Source organism: Momordica charantia, assembly GCF_013281855.1.
Source record: "Momordica charantia cultivar OHB3-1 chromosome 2 unlocalized genomic scaffold, Mcharantia_2.0 BLBB01000002.1, whole genome shotgun sequence".
NCBI classification, from domain to species: Eukaryota; Viridiplantae; Streptophyta; class Magnoliopsida; order Cucurbitales; family Cucurbitaceae; genus Momordica; species Momordica charantia.
Genome location: NW_028275160.1, coordinates 20129466 through 20135183, shown reverse-complemented (window position 1 = coordinate 20135183; position 5718 = coordinate 20129466). Strand labels below are relative to the sequence as shown.

At 39.9% G+C, this 5718-nt stretch overlaps 1 non-coding gene across 1 annotated transcript; it reads left to right on the top strand.

The window, feature by feature from the left end:
- The first annotated feature begins 5299 nt into the window (after positions 1 to 5299).
- LOC148213002 (small nucleolar RNA R71) lies at positions 5300 to 5406 on the top strand. Its single transcript, XR_015789577.1, has one exon. It is a non-coding gene; the product is annotated as a small nucleolar RNA R71 (small nucleolar RNA).
- Positions 5407 to 5718: the final 312 nt, after the last annotated feature.

Below are 5718 nucleotides of genomic sequence, written 5' to 3'. Positions count from 1 at the left end.
AACTGAGCTCGAAACATAATCAATACAAAAAAACATGCGTAGTAATGCTAGAATATGCAAACTACGTGATTAACCAAAAGAAAAAAAACACAAAAAATAGCAAAGAAGGAACCTCCCCTTCATGAAGTCGGAGGTTGTGGACTAGGATCAGTGTCAGTGCTGGGAGATGGATGACCAAGGATAGCAGCTAGCGCTGGAGGCCATGAAGGTAAAACCGCAAAATCCAATGAAGCCCTTAAGTTGTAGATATGTTGCACGACTTCTCGAACCTGAGAGTTTTCGAAATGCTGGAAAAACAGGGCAGGCGCCAGGCGCCTGCGTAATTCTTTTTCTTTTCAACGTTTTTTTTTCTTTCTTTTTTTTTATTTTTTTCTTTTTTTCAACGTTTTCAAAAACATTCTCTTAATAAGAAAAACTTTATAATGAAACAAAGAGAAAATACAAGATACAAAGACTTCCTTCCTTTACTTTTGTTCTTTAAAAAACGGATAAGAAGGAAAAAACATTTTTCGCAAAAATTTATTGACCTGAAAGTTGAATAGAGGTTTTTCCTCTATCCACTGGTTCTCCAAAATACGGCTTAAGTCTCTGCCCATTTACTTTAAAAACATTTCCCTTAGAGTCAACTAGATCCACTGCCCCATATGGGTAGACTTTAAAAATTTGAAAGGGACCAGACCATCTAGACTTAAGTTTTCCAGGGAAAAGTTTCAACCTAGAGTTGAATAACAGAACCAGATCACCTTCTTGAAGATTGTTCGGCCGAAGACGCCTATCATGCCACTGTTTAGTTTTTTCCTTAAACAACTCAGCATTCTCATAAGAAAAGTGCCTGTGTTCTTCTAATTCCAACAATTGTAACTTCCTCGCTTCACCTGCAGCCAACAAATCAAAATTTAATTTCTTAGTAGCCCAAAATGCTTTATATTCTAGCTCAAGAGGCAAATGACATGCTTTTCCAAAAACTAGCCTATAGGGGGACATGCCGAGGGGAGTCTTAAATGCTGTCCTATATGCCCAAAGTGAATCATCAAGCTTAAAAGACCAATCCCCACGGTTAAGATTTACAGTTTTTTCTAAAATGTTTTTTATCTCCCTATTAGATATTTCGGCTAACCCATTCGACTGAGGATGATATGCTGTTGCAACCCTATGACGCACATTGTATTTAGTCAGCAACTTTTGCATAGACTTATTCACAAAATGAGCCCCCCCATCGCTTATCAGACAACGCGGGGTTCCATAACGCGTAAAAATGTGCTTTTGCAGAAAACGAATGACAACTTTGGAATCATTGGTAGCAGTTGCAATGGCTTCTATCCATTTCGAAACATAATCTACTGCTAACAATATATAAAGCTTACCATTAGAAGATGGAAATGGACCCATAAAATCTATACCCCACACATCAAATATTTCAATCTCCAGGATCGGGGTTTGAGGCATTTCGTGGCGTTTAGATACATTACCTGTCCGTTGGCATTTGTCACAAACCTGGGCAAACTTATGTGCATCTTTGAACAGAGTGGGCCAAAAGAACCCACTTTGCAAAACTTTGGCTGCGGTTTTGTGTCCTGCAAAATGTCCTCCATATGGAGACATATGACAAGCGTCTAATATCGCCTCGTGCTCTTCTTCTGCGACACACCTGCGTAAGATATTGTCAGGTCCTAGCTTATATAAAAAAGGCTCATCCCAACGATAACATCGAACTTCATTTAGAAATTTCTTTACTTGTTGCTTGTTGAACTCATAAGGAACTATTCGACTTACCAAATAATTTGCTATATCGGCATACCACGGAACTGAATCAACTCGCAAGAGTTGCTCGTCAATAAACTGTTCACGTATAATAGTTCCATCATCACAGAGCGGGGATTCCAATCTAGACAGGTGATCAGCAACTTGGTTTTCAGTACCCTTCCTGTCCCTAACTTCAATATCAAACTCTTGAAGTAACAAAATCCACCGTATCAAACGTGGTTTAGCATCTTTTTTAGCAAATAAATATTTTAAAGCAGAATGGTCAGTAAAAACAATGACTTTTGTGCCTATCAAGTAAGACCTAAACTTATCAAAGGCGAACACAACTGCTAACAGTTCCTTTTCAGTAGTAGTGTAATTGAGTTGTGCACCGGTCAGAGTCTTACTAGCATAATACACAGGATGCAAGATCTTGTTTTTACGTTGTCCTAACATAGCTCCTATTGCATAATCACTAGCATCACACATGAGCTCAAAAGGTAAATCCCAATTAGGTTTGATAATTATAGGAGTTGAACTTAGAGTAACTTTCAACATTTCAAATGATTTTAAACAGTCATCATCAAAAACAAATGGTCTATCATGTTCTAACAATTGACACAAGGGTTTAGAAATTTTAGCAAAGTCTTTTATAAAGCGGCGGTAAAATCCCCCATGCCCTAAAAAACTTCTAATCCCTTTCACATTTGTAGGAGGAGGTAGCTTTGAAATGATGTCTATCTTATCGTGGTCTACCTCTATTCCTTGCTTGGAAATTTTGTGACCCAAAACAATACCCTCTTGTACCATGAAATGACACTTCTCCCAATTTAGGACTAGGTTTGTTTGTTCACATCTCTCCAATACTCTCTCCAAATTAACTAAACAAGCGTCGAAAGAATTTCCAAAAACAGAAAAGTCATCCATAAAAACTTCTAGAATATTTTCTACCATGTCAGAGAAGATGGCCATCATACACCTCTGAAAAGTCGCGGGTGCATTGCATAGTCCAAAGGGCATTCGCCTAAAAGCGAACGTACCATACGGACACGTAAATGTTGTCTTCTCTTGGTCTTCTGGAGCAATAGTAATTTGATTATAACCCGAATATCCATCTAAAAAACAATAGAAATCCTTACCTGCTAGACGGTCGAGCATCTGGTCAATAAACGGGAGAGAAAAATGGTCTTTCTTTGTTACCTTGTTGAGTTTGCGATAATCAATGCATACTCTCCACCCGCTCACAGTTCGGGTTGAGATGAGCTCATTCTCCTCGTTGGCCACCACGGTTATACCCCCTTTCTTTGGTACACACTGTACTGGGCTTACCCAGCTGCTGTCGGATATTGGGTATATAACACCAGCGTCAAGCCATTTAAGAATTTCTTTCCTTACAACCTCTTTCATCTTCGGGTTCAACCGCCTTTGACTCTCAATAGAGTTCTTAGCATCTTCTTCCAATAGAATTTTGTGCATGCAAAAGGCTGGGCTTATCCCTCGGATATCTGCTATCGTCCATCCAATGGCCTTTTTGTGCTTCTCCAAAATCTGCAATAAAGAATATTCATTAGTAGGTGATAAATTGGAAGCTATAATAACTGGTAAAGTGTCGTTATCCCCTAGATACGCATATTTCAAATGCGACGGCAATGGCTTCTGCTCCAACGTGGGTGGTTCCACTATGGACGGAAGTAACGACTTGCATTCTTCTTTTTGTATTTTTTCAATAGGATTAGCCATATCTTCTGGTCCTTCTGCTATCTTATCAAGCTCTTCTTCAATCTCTGTAACTAATAAGTCATAAAACTCATCAAACATAATAGAATTCAAGCTATTTATAGCAGAGCACTCTTCAAAGTCTCCTGGTAATTTCATGGCGTCTAGAACGTTAAATTTAACTTCTTCATTATTTACCCTCATTGTAATTTCTCCCTTCCTCACATTAAAAACTGTATCCCCAGTGGCTAGAAATGGTCTTCCCAAAATAATGGGAACGTCTAAGTCTGCCTCACAATCTAGAATGATAAAGTCCGCAGGGAAAATGAATTTGTCCACCTGGACTAAAACATCTTCTATCTTTCCCTCAGGTCTTATGATAGATCTATCTGCTAGTTGGAGGGTAACCGTAGTAGGTCTAGCTTCTCCTATGCCTAAAGATTTGAAAACAGATAATGGCATAAGATTAATGCTAGCGCCTAGATCACATAATGCCCTACCTAAGTTTTTTCCTCCTATGGAACATGGAATGGTAAAACTGCCAGGATCATTACATTTCATGGGTAGCGGGCTGCCTACAGCTTCACTACTACATTTTGTCATGGCTACCAGTTCATGCTCTCCTATTTTTTCCTTCCTAGAAACTATATCTTTCAAAAACTTAGCATAATTTGGCATCTGTTCTAGAGCATCTACTAATGGTATATTTATATGCAGTTGTTTTAAAATATCTAAAAATTTTCTAAACTGGGAATCATTATTTTTCTTAACTAATCTTTGTGGAAACGGGGGAGTAGGGGTAAAAGAAGGCTGTACCTGTGGAGGAACACTCGGGGTGTCCTCATTACCTTTTCTAATATTCTCTTTTTCTGGTGTTGTTGGATTTTCTGGTATCTTTACAATTGGTTCAGTGGACGGAATCTGTACATCTGTTGTTGGCATTGTTGGTCCATCATATGCCAGTCCACTCCTGAGGGTGACAGCTTTGCACTGTTCTTTCCCTTCTCGTTTTGGTAATTCAGTATGGCCTGGAAAAGAACCTTGTAGTCTATTCTTCAATTCATTGGCGAGCTGTCCCAATTGGGTCTCGAAATTCCTCATTGATGCCGCTTGGGATTGTATCACTGCGTCGGTTCGGGCCATGTACTCCTTCATCATATTCTCAAGATTTGAGTTGTTAGTTTGAACTGGTGGAGTCTGTGTTCTCTGATTGTACTGCTGTTGCGGTGGTGGGATGTATTGCTGTGTAGGTGGAACATAGGGCTGCTTGTTCTGTTGGCTCTGCCCTTGATTAAAACCGCTCGAACCTCCTTGTCCTCCCCATGAGAAATTAGGGTGGTGCCTCCAACCTGGGTTGTAGGTGTTCGAATATGGGTTAAAGTTCCTATTGTTCCCATGTCCTACATAAAAAACAGAAGCAGGGTTATGTGGACAATTATCATAAATATGGTTTTCACTGCAAAATGAACAAATGAGATCGTTGACTTGGCAAACAGGGGCAGGAGTGCAATAATCCGACTGCACAGGTTGTATCGGCGTGGCTAATGGATTTTTTATTCCCAATGCCATCTCTTTCAGCCTCTGGTTCATTGTAACCATCTCTTTTTGCATCGAGGTCGCAATGTCCAGAGCCAAAACTCCAGCTGGATCTTGCTTCTTTGGTGCTGCCCTAGATCTTTGCGAACACCATAGTTCGTTATGTGAAGCTAAGTCATTTAGGATGTCAACTATCTCGTTGAATGTCTTCTTTGTAAAGGCTCCGTTGGCGGCATTGTTTAGCATCATCTTAGTAGGATGATCTAAACCTCTAAAGAAATGTTCTATCTGGATGCATGCCGGCAAGCCATGGTTCGGACATTTCCTGATTAGTTCTTTAAATCTCTCTCACGCCTCGTGAACAGGTTCACGATCATACTGTCTAAAGGAGATGATCTCCTCTCTGATATCAACGTGGCGAGTAGGTGGGAAGAATTTTGCTAAGAACTTCTCCACTAACGACCCCCATGTGGTGATGGATTCCGGTGGAAATGCATTGAGCCATGCTCTAGCTTGGTCCTTCAAAGAAAATGGAAAAAGTGTTAGTCTCAGAGCATCGTCTGTTATACCAGGTAATCGAAATGCATTTGCAATTTGAATGAATGATTTCAGATGATCATGTGGATCCTCATGTTCCTGCCCTCCAAAATGTCCAATTGTCTGCAACATTTGGAACATCATTGGTTTAAGCTCAAAGTTTGCGTAGGCTGGAATAGGGTTGAC